Below are 17,469 nucleotides of genomic sequence, written 5' to 3'. Positions count from 1 at the left end.
GCTGTCAAATCGTCGCTTAAGAAGCCTATGAGACTAAAACAAGGATCATCTTTGACGAACAAGCGCACCAACAATTGGTCTACAGAAAGTAATTTCTTTGAAAACTATGTGACGTTCTTGTACTATGCCGATTGAAGTACAACCTTACAGAAGAACAGATGCATCCAGATAGAAGGGGACTCGTGACAGTTTAGGATAGCAGGCGACCTAACTCTGACCAAATCATGTCGTGCCTCTATCTACTAAAACCTCACTATCACTCGGTGCATAGATGATCTGTGTCATCGCAATGTTTGGGGCGTGGATAGGCCAGTCGTCTAGGGCCTCGCAATTCGATATGCCTCTCTTATGGGTGTCTTAAGAGTATGGTCGTGGGTTCGAATCCATGTGGTACTGGGTTTACCAAAGTAGTAAGCGTTTCGGCCCTTTCCTCGGCCACCAACATCATCATCACCGCTGTTGGTGTAGTGGATAGTGTGTCTGTCTGGAGAAAGGAACGTCGCTGGTTCGATCCACTGCAGCGTCCTAAGTAAAGAGTCTGGGAGTTTTACGCCGGTTTGAGCAATATTCCAGCAATATCACGGTGGAGGACACCAGAAATGGGCTTTACACATTGTACCCATGCGGGGAATCGAACCTTCGGCGTGACGAGCGAACGCTTTAATCACTAGGCTACCCCACCGCCGCCTAAGTAAAGACGTTAAAAGATGATCTGTGCTTGTTGTTACCGTGCCTGGCGAAGGGACAAGAAGGTGGTGTCCGAACAACATACCTGAGTGAAGTATCCACGTTAAACTGCGACATGGTATCTCAATGAGCTAACACTATAGAACTACTACAAGCAGCCATGGACGTCGTAATAATCGTTAGAGAGACAAAATCTCATTTGACCTCACATCTTAACAACATCAGGGGCTGTGGGGTAGCCTTGTGATGTAAGCGTTCGCTCGTCACGCCGAAGACCCGGGTTCGATTCCCTCACATAGGTACAATGTGTGAAGCCCATTTCTGATGTCAACCGTCGTGATATTGCTGGAATATTGCTCAAAGCGGCGTAAAACTAAACTCACTCATTCAAACAACATCAAGCTCACAGACCGTGACAGATCTGGAATGCCGTTCATACCGGGGTTTATATGCCTTAACATCGTTTAACACATATGTTTCTTTTGATCTGTCCCTCAGCAATATTCCAGCTAATACAAACTGAACAAACTAATGATCGATATTATGAGCAACAGCTGCCGCAGTCGGGGTAGGATGACATGTAATCAGCGTCATCGTGACCATCTGATCCACATGGATGTCTCTCAGGCCAGGTTACAGCAATCCCGCGGGGTTTCGTGTGATTGTTTGGACTTTGGTTTTGGTGGTGGCGAAGGTATTCTAACTCCCACTGAAGCTGCTGCGCATCCTATTGCTGGAGGGTCAGAGATAGACTATTTCCTTGTCAAAGGAAGTCTACTGTATACAAAACACCACCGACATGAATGGCTAGGTTGTCTAATGCGATTTATATCGTCTTCATTAGGAGAAGCCTTACCAAACCGAATGAGTACACACGACATATTCAGCCAGAAGAATGACGGTTACCAGGAAGGTTTCCGCCAACCTACACAGACCACATGTATATTGATTGCATCCATCAAACCAACTACCACTGACAGTATATTCTCTGCTACCGTCCGGTCGGATTCTGAAATGTGTTGTCATCTGATTTTCCTACAAAACAAATGCGGACATCTGTAGTCTTCATGTCACTCTGTAAACTGTTGTAAAAAAACGGAACATTCCTAAACAGTCCACAATCACCGTGGCTAAAAACGAACGTCATTTATTTATAAACGGCAACGTATCTAACAAATATCCCTCCGCTTCAATATCTACAAATCTACATCCCCTCCTGATTGGGGTCTTACTGTTTGAGTAAAGAACTACTTTCATTCTTAGTTAAGCTGAGCCCGAGAGTGGCGTAAGGTTTTCCGACTGACGCACCACACCTGGAAAATATTCCGCTGGGGAGTATGTTTATTTCCGCTGTGCGTGTGTTGGTTTCAAAATAGCGACATATTCCTCTAATTTACCGCTCTGACTTATATCGAGTCTGACACGGGATCAAGTGTTCTTATATCTGTCAAAGAGGCTGCTAATGGCTCTCGCTGTGTGGTATCAGCGGGCACGGGGAAAGTACACTGTGTTTAAGCATTCCTAGTCAAAGATGCACACATTTATTGCCATTTGCGTCAGTAACTTGGGACTGATACTATGAGAGATGTTAACAGACTACAAGTGACCTTAAAATGTTATACGAAAGTTATCGATGGAATGTAGTGATTAAAAAATTCAAACACCAAGTCACTGACACAATAATTACTGTTACTTACTACCTAATATGATCTTAAATTTTGATTCAGCAGAATTACAATCACTGATATGATAATAAGCTTCAAACCATGTAAATAACAATGTGAATATGTGTTATATAGTTTGCACTGACGTTCTATATTTCTATATATATATATATATATATATATATATATATATATATATATATATATATATATATATATATATATATATATATATATATATATATATATTTTACACACATGCCACTACACCCAAACTGCGCAAAAACAAACATTTGTTGGATAATGTAACCACAAAACTGTGGGAAAGTAATATACGGTACTTATCAGGGTCCCGTTTCACAAAGCTCTCGTAATACTAAGATCTCGTAACTTTCCTCGTAGCATTCCTTCCTCCTATACTGTAACATTGACTTACGATAGTCGTAGTGCTATGAGAGCTTTGTGAAACGGGGCCCTGATCTTTAAGGTAATAATTTCTTACGGTATAATTTCTGACACTTTAAATTCGGATGTCGGTACAGTATTTAGACCGATGTGATCGGAATTTGAATGGCCATAAACATTATACGTCTAATTGTCGACTGAATTCCACGTGTCACAACGAAAATTCAAATATTATCATTCTAACATGTAAATGTTATCATGCTGATATTCCAGTGTTATCATTCTGACATAGAAGTGTTATTATACTGTCACCCATGATGGCATTTAAGTGTTATCCTGGCATCCAAGTGTTATCATACAGTCACCAAAGTGTTGTCAGAATGACATTTAAATGTTAATATACTGGAATCAACGCATGTACTTTTAACATACATACTTTAAAGGGATACGGGGAGAGAGGGGTAGCCTAATGGTTAAAGTGTCCGCCCGTTACCCGGGTTCGATTCCCCACATGGATACAATGTGTGAAGCCAATTTCTGGTGTTCCCCGCCGTGATTCTGCTTGAATATTGCTAAAAGCGGCGTAAAACCATACTCACTCACTCACTCATGGGATATCATACTGACATTTAAGTGTTATCATACTTACAATAAAGTTTTATCACAATGACATTTCCGTGTTACCATACTGACATTTAAGTGTTATACTTACAATAAAGTTTTATCACAATGACATTTCCGTGTTACCATACTGACATTTAAGTGTTATACTTACAATAAAGTTTTATCATAATGACATTTCCGTGTTACCATACTGACATTTAAGTGTTATCATACTTACATTAAAGTGTTATCATAATGACATTTCCGTGTTACCATACTGACATTTAAGTGTTATCATACTTACAATAAAGTTTTATCATAGTGACATTTCCGTGTTACCATACTGACATTTAAGTGTTATCATACTTACATTAAAGTGTTATCATAATGACATTTCCGTGTTACCATACTGACATTTAAGTGTTATCATACTTACAATAAAGTGTTATCATAATGACATTTCCGTGTTACCATAGTGACATTCAAGGATCAGACTGACATACAAGTGATACCATACAGGTAAAGTGTATATTTCCAGCAACAAAATATACAAAAAAATAGTTTAGGTTCTCTCTTGACATGCGCAATTATTTAGACTATTTCCCCATCAAAAAAAGAGCTAATGTCAAACTCCGCCAAGTTGATTGAGACGTTTCGAAGCCGGTGGCATTCTGAAATCTATCTTAACTGGAACCGTACACAAACAGGATGTCGGTTTAGCTTCATGGATGGCTGCTAGTCATGACCCAAGATCAGTTACAATGTTTCCGATTCGCTTGTGTTCGCTTTTCGTCATGTGCGCACACACATCTTAGTTGACATAATCAAATAAACACGATGCACGTGAGACTTTACTTACTCCAAAATTCGCCAACTTTTGCTCATGACAGGTTCTTTAAATGGATTATTGACATGGTGTAACGGCTGTCGATTTCGCTTGATTTGTCACTCTATCTAATTACCGGCTGATATATTTGTATTACCCAGCTTGGTTTTGTAAGTATGGAGTTTCTTCCTTGCATATGGCGTCCGTGGCAGCTTGCTAGGACGGAAATGAGGTGTATATTCATGAAAAGTAAATAAATACTAAATTACCCGCATAAACAGTTTTTGGAAAATACTATCACAACATCGGAGGAGCCGGCAGACTTGTATGTCACTCTTGCATTAATCAGCGTTCAGCAAATACGAAATTAAATGTATTGAAAAGAAACTTTGTTTACTCGTGTGTTTCCTCTTCTATCAGGATCTGCTTTATACTTTTGTGATGAGAATTAACTTTATTCAGGAATATTTAGTACTCATGGAATGACAGGTTAACCATGGTAATAGTAAGGTTCTGGTGTTCTTGAATGAAATGACAGGTTAACCACAGTAATGTGTAATGTTCTGGTGTTCTTGAATGAAATGACAGATTAACCATGGTAATAGTAAGGTTCTGGTGTTCTTGAATGAAATGACAGGTTGACCATAGTAATAGTATGGTTCTGGTGTTCTTGAATGAAATGACAGGTTAACCATGGTAATAGTAAGGTTCTGGTGTTCTTGAATGGAATGACAGGTTAATCATGGTAATGGTAAGGTTCTGGTGTTCTTGAATGAAATGACAGGTTAACCATGGTAATAGTAAGGTTCTGGTGTTCTTGAATGAAATGACAGGTTAACCATGGTAATAGTAAGGTTCTGGTGTTCTTGAATGGAATGACAGGTTAACCATGGTAATGGTAAGGTTCTGGTGTTCTTGAACATTTTAGTAATATAGTATTAGAGTGTATGATAGAAAGCACGCTAGTTGTGTTTACTATTAGTGCAAGCAAGAAATGACTATGCCTTCTGTTTATCTATAAACTGTGACACGGGAGCGTCCATTTCAATTTTATGAAGATGAAAATATTCCTGACACTGCCTCGTAATCATATGGCATTCTAGGTTAAATATTATAATTCATAATTAACTTACTTTAGCAAAATTATTATTCTGTTGTAGTACTATTTCAAAATAAGCTCTTGTTCGTGCTTTAATTGAAAATTTCATGTTTACATCGATATCATTAGAATATAGCGACCATGACCGGCAGAAGTGTGCGTGCGTGCGTGCGTGCGTGCGTGCGTCTGTGTGAGTACAGTTTTTGTTTGTGGTCAAGTCGGACCAAACAATCCAGTGATCAATGTTGTGAGCAACGATCAACGCTGTTGAGGTTCGAGCGCTAGCTGTCAACCAAGTGGCCTCGCAGGACCACCCGATCCATTAAGTTCCATCTTACGACCATCATTGGTTGCTGACAATCCCGATGGGGAGACGGTGAAGACACTGATCAGTGAATGAGTGGATTGGGTTTTACGCCGCTGTTAGCAATATTCCAACAATATCACAGGGGGAACACCAGAAATGGGCTTCACACATTGTACCCATGTGGGGAATCGAACCCGGGCCTTCGGCGTGACGAGCGAACGCTTTAACCACTAGGCTACCCTCCGCCCTTACGACATTGGTCAAGCTATTGCCAGATTGCATGTTTGATGTTTATAAGTTTTAAAGTCAAATATTGAACTCTAGCTTATTTCAAAAAACACTTCGGCCTAAATGATTAATTATTATGACATTAAAGATATTTCATATTAATATGACATCATAGTTGCAGTGTTGTTTTGGCGATCATCTAATACTTCAATTGTCAATGTTGTTTGCTTGTAATCAGAGCTTAATGATGGACTCGGTTGTGATGAAGACAGTTTTATCCCCGACTGCCGACGGAGACAGCCACAATATATGTGTCATCTGATTCACTTGCCTGGAAAAGCCACACATTGCGTGACAAGCCAGACTTCAGCTTGGAGTTTACTGCAGAAGAGCGGGCTTGATGTCATTTCGCTCTTTCCCTTATGAAGAAAGCAGGGCAGAGATAATAACGGATTATATTGATGATGATAATCTTTCGGATGAATTGAATGGTAATCGTTCTTGTGATGAACATTGTTATCGATCATAATCATTCTGATGATATTTGTTATTTTCCTGATGACGTTGATGAGCTGATAATATTAATGACAATTTGTTTGATGATATTAATAATAATTAGTCTGATGATATTTAGCCTATAATTATTATTAGAAGTGTTTATTGTTATTTTTCGTTCGATGACTGAGGATTAAAATTAGTCTAATAATAACAATGATACACATTCTATTGATATTATTATATTGTTCTGATATTGATTATAATCGTTCTGTTAGCGTCAATTGATCACACTTAGTCATATGGATTATTATCATTGGTTATCATGATAATCGTATTGATAGGAATATAGTATGATGATATTTCTGATGACACTGGTTACGCATATCCTTATATTAACCAGTTTAACACCCTTGTTGATTATCGTGTCCATGTTATTAATGATAATCATTAGGATTGATGTTTATAACATGTATTCTCATCATGAAGATTATAATTATCATCTTTGAACTGTATGATTTTGATTAAGAGTTAATAAGTTATATACAGCCAGATTTTGAAAGATTGGTACGCTTTTGAAAAAAACCCCGTGTCGTGTGGTAACTCGAAGAACACATGGCAGTGATGTTTTCTCGTTTTACAGTTAATGACTGGTTTCTACTTGGTAGAATGTGGGCGAAGGTATATTTACCCATGTGGTTAGATGAGAACCAGTGAGAGTTTAGAAGGACAAATTTGGAACTACAGAGAGTCCAGCCCACAAAAACCTTTACATACATTTTTTTTAAATTAATGTAATACGTTGATGAAAATAACAAGTATAATCGAGGGAAATGACAAAAGGAAATGATGCAATATCGTGATCATCTCTTTGTGAGACACAGAATGTGTCACACTGTTACCATATACAAGTAGCGTGTATATGTCTGGAATAAGTCGTAACGGGGCAGTGCAGGGCCCCGACTGAAGTGATAAAAAGTCCTTAGTTGAACCCGTATGACACGTAAAGAAGTGGTTCAGAATCGCCTACATTTCATTAAATGTTAACGACAGTCCGTAATGTAACTAAAATCGTGTCCGTAAAACATTAACTGACATTTAAATGGGCGGTGGGGTAGCTAGTGGTTAAAGCGTTCGCTCAATACGCCGAAGGCCAGGGTTCGATTCCCCACATGGGTACAATGTGTGAAGCCCATTTCTGGTATCCCCCGCCGTGATATTGCTGGAATATTGCTGAAAACGGCGTAAAACCAAACTCACTCACTATATTCAAATACAACAACTATACAAATAATGTGTAACTAACTCTAACTAAATTTTAACAAAGCAAGAAAATAAACAAAATACTTATAAATAATATTTTCAACATATTCATTGAAAAATTGTGATAAGGTTTCAAGACTAGGGCAGATGCTGTCTCAGATTTGTTCAGTTTCTGAGTCTAAATCGCGACGTAGTCACACAGCTGGCCAGCTGGCAGAAATATCCGTGCATTTCGGGGGGAGGTTTGTTTGAAGATTAGTGTACTGCTGAGAAAATCTTCCCTGGAATGGACATTGGTGCAAAGATGACTTTCTCCTTAGGTAAGTTAACAACTGATCAGTCAGATGAACAATGTCCTTTAAAACCTCATTGTCTGTTTCCTTCTGTTTTACCTATGAGATGCATTTTCATTCACTGTAAGGAAATAAAACGTATAGGGATTATGTCTTGCAGTGGGAACTTGGGGAAGCGTTTCTCATTCTCCACACAGGCAGGCTTTCATCAACATTTTATGAATTTCACTTTACGAGACGTCGGTGATAATGTTACAGTATAAGACAAGCATGCGGCTCCCCTCGCTTCTCAATCTATTATCAGGATGTTATTTCAAATATCGTTGATAGGGCTGGCGTGTTTAATGCGGCTAATATATTTTACTAATCGCCATAAGACGACAAAAAACTAATTAAAAATACAGGTAATAACCATATTGATGAGAACATTGTATACAAAATGACAAACTGGTAATATTGATACAACTGATTGTGCCACAGATTGAAGCGTTTAAAGCTGCAGAGATCGTAATTCCTCTCCGTCATGAATTGCGTTGTACACACTGCTCTGTTTATCATAAACACTGTGAACCGGTGAGACATACGTTTGAACATGCACACCTTGAGCCATACGTGCTGTAACATTCATCCCCTTTGCAAGACGAACGTCTTATACAGCTTATAAAAACAAACCCAAATGTTATAGTATTCTCGGTTCTCAATATCATTCGTCGGTCAAGACGTGAATGAAATCTCATCTAAGGCTATATATGACGTCAGGATGATGAGATAAGTCGTCATTGTATGTGCATCATCAGCTACAGCTTAACGTGTTATCTTGAAATCTTCTACTTGAGGACCGGCAGCATTAAGCCCATATGTTGTACTTGTTCTACAACAAAACGTCTAATCTTTGCCTCAGATGCCCTAAAGACATATTCGAGCTAAAACATACTGTGTCAACTTGTACGAGGAAATGTCTTAGAAAAAACGGCGATAGGTTATGCACTCAACTTTCTCTATTCATTGAAGCAGTTTCGAGGGTAGTATCATTTAAGCTCGGGGCGATGAGTATGCATTATGGGACCGTTTCTGTCATTGAATCAGTGGTGGGGGAAGTATCACTGAAGCTTCAGGGTTCTGACACATCTTGTTGTAAACTAAATGTTTACTTTAGCGACTGTATTTGCGAAAGATCGCTGTATGGAATGGACGTACACAATACAACGTGAGCTGGAGAGGGAACCGAAGTGCAACGGCGCAATATTAGATTCCTTTCATTAAATCAATGCGAACAACAGCAAGTAAAGCTTTTAAATTCGTGATACCTATAGAGCTACCCGACCTTGGAGACTCGCGAGGGGGTCGAACGTAAATATGTGGAATTTAAAAACTTAACTATTGTGCTATTTCTATTAAATGAACAAATATCAAGTTAATGGAAACTGATTATCACTGACAATATGTAAACATATATTCTCTGAAATTGGACTAAAAGTAATTTAGTATTTTTTTGGTAATAAAGTAGAAGGGGGCCGAATTGCCACAGTGCACTTCCCGAACCCTAGACTGTTGACCTAAATTTTCAGAGGTGATGGTCTTAAACATATTAAAAGGATTATTTAAGTTGAAAAAGCTCTCCTGTGACCCCGAACAGCATGTATACAGGGTTTTTATTGATACGTGTAGATGAACAATATATACCTAGACACTGCCAACTTGATAGTGGTGGGGTTAGTGGGTGGAGGTTGAGGAGAGGGAAAAAATACTTTTACTCGCGTTTTACAAAAATAAAAATAGTTTGCTGGACGTGTTGGATGAAATAATGTGTTATAATAAAACACTCAATTGTATTCCTCAAAATGTTAAAAATATCAATTTCTTAAGAAAATCAAAGTTCGTTGCTGAGTGGGTATTATTTTACGCCGCTCATAGTAATATACCCGCGATATCACACATGGGACGTCAGCAATATCTTCAAACATTGTACCCATGTGTGGAGTCGAATTTGTGCCTTTATTTAAATACAATATGCGTACCCTAAGTTTTATGGCGTTTTTACGAAGGGTTTCCCAAGCATTCAGATGTGTCAAGTGCACATAAATTGCCGAGATCATATCCACATAAACAGTAGGTAAATGCCGTAGCAACTGTCTACACAGGCGGATTGCACTAACAAGCAACCGGTTATGTATCATACTGTCAATGTCGATGTGAAACAACCATCTATCACACACTCATCGATTCTGTCGCGAAATTGTTCACTCATTACATGATTTTCAAATTTCCACAAAGCGCTAAATGATTTTATTGTCTTGGACAAGAAAATAGTAGTTCATTTCCTCCTTAAATATACGTGTAAAGGATCAAACATATCCATAGGCTTAATATATTTATAGCACGTCGATAATGATTGTATAACGCTGACATTAGATCAATTATAGTATCGGTCCCTGGATTATATTGAATCAACTTTCACGCTAACCTATCTGTTATATGTTTGTTTCCTGTTTTAAAACCGATGGTTTGCTGTATCGTGTACAGTCGAATACGAAACGATTTGTTCCATAAACAAAAAGGTGTTAGGATTTCAAATCTGATCTACTTTCTTTCAAACGAAATGACCCCTCATACACCCCCTTCTGGAACCCCATCTCATAAAGTGCCCCCAGGCAAAGGGTGGACACATCCAAACCAAATAAACGAAAATGTTTACACTCACTAGTAATCATATGATACAAAATCGTTAGAGCGAATATAAAGGAAGGTGTATGAAGAATGCAAGTATAAATACGCTGACTACAATCGTGATTAAAGCTTTGCTTCAAAATATTGACTCGTCGAGATTATTGTATAAATATGAATTGATCTGTGTCCCTTAAAGAACCAAAGCAGCAAGCATATGGCGAGGAACACATAGCCTTGTGAGCCCGAATGACAAATAAGCCTTTCAATCGCGTGGATGGTATTAGGTAGGCGGTCTCGTTGAATTTATTCCTTTATCAATCTCAGTCTTTCTTCGCAGCGACGCGCGCACCTTGCAACAGGACAGAGCCAGGGTGCCGTTTTAGCACCGGACCTTTATTCAAGGATTCGAAAGTGATGATTAAAATTTCCAAATTTGAACAAAGGTGGAGGGGTCTTTTGGATTTCCTTTAATGTGTGTCCGGAAGGGATTAACCTCTTGCCTTTGCTGGCACTTTGCATTCATATTTAGACAATTCATAGGGAAAACACTATGGTACTCATGTGTGACAGCAATTAGGCTAAGTCGAGCGACTTTTATTGAGAAACGAACACCCTCTCCCTCCCCATTCCACTCTACGGCGCGTGTCAAGCATCGGAACACGGTCTGTATATTAGGAGAAAGAATACTTTATTATTGCTTTGAATCATTCGTCAATATTATCAACAGCAGGTATTCTTTTTCAGTGAACTTCCACACATTGTAGATCTCTGCCCGAAGTCATCTGGCAGGATGTACCAACAAAAGACAAGACTGTTTTGCCACAGCCTTGTCTGCTTAATTCACCTATTTTTTACCATACGAACAAAACACGTGGTTATTTTAAAGATTCATTCACTGACATGCTTTACTAAACAACGACTGTGATTTTTTGTCATTCTGGTTATTTCTGATTTTTAAACATTATTGTTAATGTCTTTTTAAATTTGAAGTTTCTGTTTGATTTAAGTTGATGTTTTACCTGGAAGGCGATCAGCTTTATTGCTCTTGTAAATGACTGAGCCTGAATGAAGCCGGCGATTTCTTAGCATCAATTTTTTCCGCATTTATGTTCTTTCGGATTAGCAAGACATGGACTTGTGGTCTGGTGATAAACTATCGTGTTTACAAGTTCGGTGTTTGAATTTATTCCATGCCTGAATTTTTATTTTAAAGTGAGAGGTATTGCAGTCATACACCAGTCTATGAACAAGGCATTCAGTGTCAAGATTACAAGGATATGAACATTCAAATAATGTTCTTTATTGCTTTCCTCCAATAAAAATGGACTTATGTAACATCGGGAGTTACATTCATGGTATTACGTTCATGACCATGCCATTAATGAACAACCTGAACCCAAGGGTTCATTGGTGACATTTGTACACAATGATTTCAATGCAAACATTATAAATAGCAACTGGCAAATCTATTACCATATTAATATAAGTGATCAACTAAAACATTAAAAAGAAAACATGGGAACGTATGGCACAACTTTTTGAATGGCATTTAGAAGTTGGTGTGATGAAGAACGAGGAGAGTTCTATGGATATACAATTTCTTTAATACTATCACTTGCTTGGTAACGGTCGTAGTAGCTACACCGAAATGTCGCTCATATTACTATTAAAGAAGTTGAATATCCATAGAACTCACCTCTTTGTACATATTGTACAAGTCAAAATAGAGAATTACATTGAACATCAGTTATCACATACAGTCGAGCACCGTTGTGTCGAACTCTGATAACTCGATATCTCGGTTGTCTCGATATAACATCTCGGTCTCGGCAAACTCCTTCATAATTTATCATTATTCAAGCTCTTATAACTCGATACGGATGTCTCGATATTTCGAATATCTCGGTACAATTTCATGGTCCCAACAAGCAAAATTACCCTTTTAACTCGATATTTGGAAAATATTTGAATATGCATTTCACATATCTACCACACAAGTATTTGGAAGCTGTACTGAATCCTAGACTGTTTGAATGAATATTCCCATGGTAACCTATCTAGAGAAACATCATGTGTCTTTTATGTACAGCCGATGGTAAATGGTGTCTCCATAATTTCTGCGACTCTTTTAATAACCTCCACCACGGAAACTATCGGAACAACAGAACAACAGCAGCGTACAATCAGAACATCTGTCTTGTCATTCTGTAATGCTGCACCAGCGTCCGGCAAACATAAAATATTACACAACATAACATCTTATATGTTCCACGTATATTTTCTCAGTACACGTACAATGAAAGTGAATGACACCTCATTAAACCCAAACATGAAACATGATGATATTGAAGCTGCAAGTAGATTTATTGTTTTCTTAATTGTTTTCGAAAAATAATCATTTTGTAAACCTTAGTCATCCTGCCTTCCACATAGACCGTAAGTTTGGACGACTGACGACCGTGCTCCATACACCCATCTATAAAGTCGATATTTTATATTGATAGACGGGTCACGGGTCGACTGACATTACACCCACGGGTCGGCTGACATTACTCCTAGTAATAAAGTTATCTCTTTTGAAAATATGTAATCGAAGATAGATAGATAAACAAAAAACAAACAAACAAACAGGAACTCAGATAAATTCTTAATTTCAATCTAGTCTTGCCAAATCATTGTACACGTGCTGGCTGTCGTTGCGCGAAACGATCTTAACCGCAAAGGTGATCGTAACACCATACTTTCACATCGGCTTACGATCATCGTAGCGCTAAGGTTGCTTTGTACAACAGTACCCTTGATTCTTAACTCAGTAATATAATATATATCCGAAAACATTAACAGGTACATGCATATGGTATGTACCTGTATAAATACCTGTGTAAATACTCAATGTAACTGTGTAAACAGTATGTATATTCAGTAAATACCTCATGTACCTATGTAAACAATGTAAACAATTCAATAAACTGCGTCTCTCTCTCTCTCTCTATTTTCTCTCTTATTATATTATTTCCAAGTTCCAGGATCAAGTTCATTAATAGGAATATTTACGGTAACATTTTTACATTAACCTTACAATTTGGAAAGTGTCCAACACTCATATTACTTAACCTAATACATTGCCATTGAAGCCTGTTCGCGTATGACGCAGAAAACTCAAATCGACTGTTCCACAGCCAACGTTTTTTGAGACGTCATCACGGGGTTAATTCAAAGTTTATTCTCCAAATAAAACAGATCCGGATTTTTTATCAGCACAGGGACGCTTAAAAGTGGAAAGGACAAAAATATTAAATATTTCCATCCCCCGGTGCTCGTAATGCTGAAAGGTTTTAGCCCCACACTTCTTAATCAACAAATTTGCTGCTGATGAAGCAAAGGGACGAATATCCTGTTACGAACACGATAATTGCTTCGCTTCGATCACGACACCTGTGCGCTTTGAGATATTCTCCTCTCCTCTTCTCTCAAGAGTATTTTCTGATAAAAGTTCAAATGGCACAAATCAATCAGAAATCACGACTTTTCAAAAACACCACCTGCCAAGCCTCAAATGCAAACCGGACAGAGTTACCGCCCTTTGTACCTCGCAGTATCGTTTTACACGTGCAAACAGTGAGATTTGTTTCGTCTAAAAGGATATATTGGACGTGTTTGTATTCGACTAGATGTCAACCCCATAAGTTAGGGGTAGGTAAACACCCGTTCAGAAGCCAGTGGCCTTCAATACAGGGTCAGGTATCACCGATATTGGAGACCCCACACCCGCTCCCAGTGTAAACAAATTAAGACTATGTTTGCTAATCAAATGATAGGACTATGTAAAGGACAGGCTGTTGATTCTGGCACTTGTAAAGTATTATGTTTAACCCTATATATTTACGATATGCCGGTAGCAAATGACAACTACTTGTGCTCAGATCAAAAAGAATTTGAGAACTCATTCTCCTCAAATGTAACGATGGACAATACAAAAATATGCTTTCTGAAGAGATTTGTTTTTAGTTTCTGTTCATTTATTTTTCTATGATATTAATAAAATCATTTAATACACATATACATCATAAAATCCATACACATCTATCTAACGTGTTTTGAATGGCAATACTACCCATGAGGCCGTGTAATTGTAATGAATTATGTGTGAAGCAAGGTCGTATGGGTGTTTTCTTGTCATTTCAGTATTTACCTTTTCTCTAGATGATTTGATCTAACTTCTAGCTACGACAGGTGTGAGGCTATCGTGCATTCTGTTATGCCAGACATATCACCTAGCTTGCCAAATACACATTTTACTACAGAGGTGTGCATGACAATTGTTAACCGTGTTTACAGTTATGTGTAAAAACAATGGTATTTCAATTTTTAAAATATGAAATCACATATGTTCAGGTTATTACTGATATGCATTGATTGATTTGTTTGTTTGGTATATAGTATTTGAATGGATTGGTTGTTTTTTTAAATAAAAAGACATTCAAATCTTTATGTTATAAATAACAAGTTTAACAATATATTGTCATAATATATAATCGAATGGATAAAAACGTGTTCATGTACGTATTTCTTTCAGTTTCTAACCTTCAACGAAATTCGAGAGTGATTACTTCTTACAAGAATATACAGTCACGAAATGTGGTTACAGGTACCTTTTGACTCCAAATTCATCTTTTAGTAAATATGTAGCTCGATATCCAATGACGATATGACCATTGGTCTAAGGACATCACCTGCACCGCTTCATATTCTCAGATAATTAAGTTACGTTTAAACACAGTTGCACGGCGAACACAAAACCATCAGAGCAGATATCCTTTAGGTCCCTCTAACATTGACGCAGAAATAGTGATGTGATGTGAAACGGGGCTTAACGTGGAGTTATTGTTTCACCTATATCCGCCGTGCATGCACGTGTACTTATACTAGCCCAAGGTTAAGCCGGTTTTATAGCGGTACATAGTTCAACAAGATGCCGTTTAACATTGAGGTGAGGTGAGGTGAAATTGGGCTTAACGTCGTACTTGAGAATATTTCGCTCATATGACGACGTGCATGCGTGTGTATGTGTATGTGCGGCTGCTTGTACTAGCCCAGACTTAAGCTGGTTTTGTAGTGCCAGCCCACTGAGATAACATTCCGCAGTGAAGCATGAATACCCCACTCAGACACATTATACAGACTCCGAGCCGACCAGTCCTTGTTGTACCCATTAATGCCGAGCGCCAGGCAGGGACCAACAAGTACCATATTTTAACGTCTTTTGGTATGACGCGGTCGGGGATCGAACCCGCGACCTTCCGCTCTCCGGGCGGACGCTCTAACCACTACACCACGGATGTGGTCCGTTTAACATGGATACCCCACTCAGACACAATACAGACTTCGAGATGGGAAGTCCTGGTTTTATCCCCTTAACGCCGAGCGCCAGGCAGGGCAACAACAAGTACCATTTGTAACGTCTTTTGGTCAAGGGACTCAAACTATCAACGTTTCAACCTGTCCAGAACCCAGCAAAGGCAGTCCGCTGAAATACAGAGACGCATATGGCAGGAGAACGGCTGTGCAGCGTCAGGCACCAAATTTTGAGAATGGCGGGTGCTACCGGTAGGGCAGGGTATGCCTACCCATGACATGCCATACATGCTTACCAAGGACACCCGGTGTCACTGATTCACAGTGATCCATTCATATAATCTTCGCAGCTATTTTTCCCTTTACACTTTAAAAATGGAGTTTGTTTCTTGGGATATTCAAGACAGAGTATTTAAGTATATATGATCTTTAAATAAGATGTCAGTTCTAAAATGTCATGGTATAATTATGTTTTAGTAAAGAAGGCTGTGTTTATAAACACATCATTAACGCAATATGCAATTTAAGCAAAAGATATATGTCGTATTTAATATTCATTCATCTTTAGTTTTCAGAATCACTGAAGTTATCGTCCAAGGTATAACAGTGTTATGCCTCTGACTGCTGATAAGGTAACAGAATATGAGTACATATATTACATAATGCTGCTAGATTTGTAGTTGAGCATAATGTCATACTTGGTATGAGACCGCAATGCGCCATGTGAAATGATTCTCACTAATGGCTTGACTAACGCTTTGAGAAGATGTAACTTATTTTATCGGCAGCATCTTTGAATTACTACTCCTTATTCTTACAACGTGTATCTGGATATTATGTTGGAGTGTGCCCCCATGAACCAGGTCAGTTTATCTGAAAATTCCATTACAACAAACAAATACCCAAAAGTTGAAGTCTTGTCACCAAAATCTGGATTCTAAACAGGAAACTATATGTTACAGCTTTATGAACAATGAGTTTAGTCTTACGCCGCACTCGGCAATATTCCAGCTATATTGCGGTACTTTATGAACAATAGAAATATATGTGTGAGTAACAGAGGCTGACACGGAAAGTCGTGTACCTGTTTGGGTGCATCAGATACCTGCGTTCCATATATGAAATAGATGTCGACTAATTACAGGTACCAAATTACCATATCATAGGCAATGCCTGCACATAGATACACATACATGTATATGTTCATGAGGAATCTTATTTTAGAAGTTTGTGCTGCTGGTGACATTCCCGTTTGCAATTTACTCATTCTATCTATTTACTGTTCAGTAGTTTGAAATTATTTCAAAGACTTTATGATTTTATCTGAACTAAATAACATACTCATTCTGTTGATGTTGTCATGACGCAGTGGTCCGGTAATCTCAACGACTGCAGTATAATATATCGTCGACTAGTTCAGCTTAGTGAAAGGTAGCGTCCATTTACTGCCTCAATCTTCTATGAAGATGACAATCTACGACAAAAATTCACTTAATGTTCTATTTATCCGAGTATAATATTCCAAATGTGATATCACACCGTATTCTTGAGCACTGAAAACACCGCTATCCCTTACC

This window comes from Haliotis rubra, unplaced genomic scaffold, assembly GCF_003918875.1.
Source record: "Haliotis rubra isolate DU_JTF1 unplaced genomic scaffold, ASM391887v1 Scf371, whole genome shotgun sequence".
Lineage (NCBI taxonomy): Eukaryota > Metazoa > Mollusca > Gastropoda > Lepetellida > Haliotidae > Haliotis > Haliotis rubra.
Note: the sequence above shows the minus strand (reverse complement) of the source record.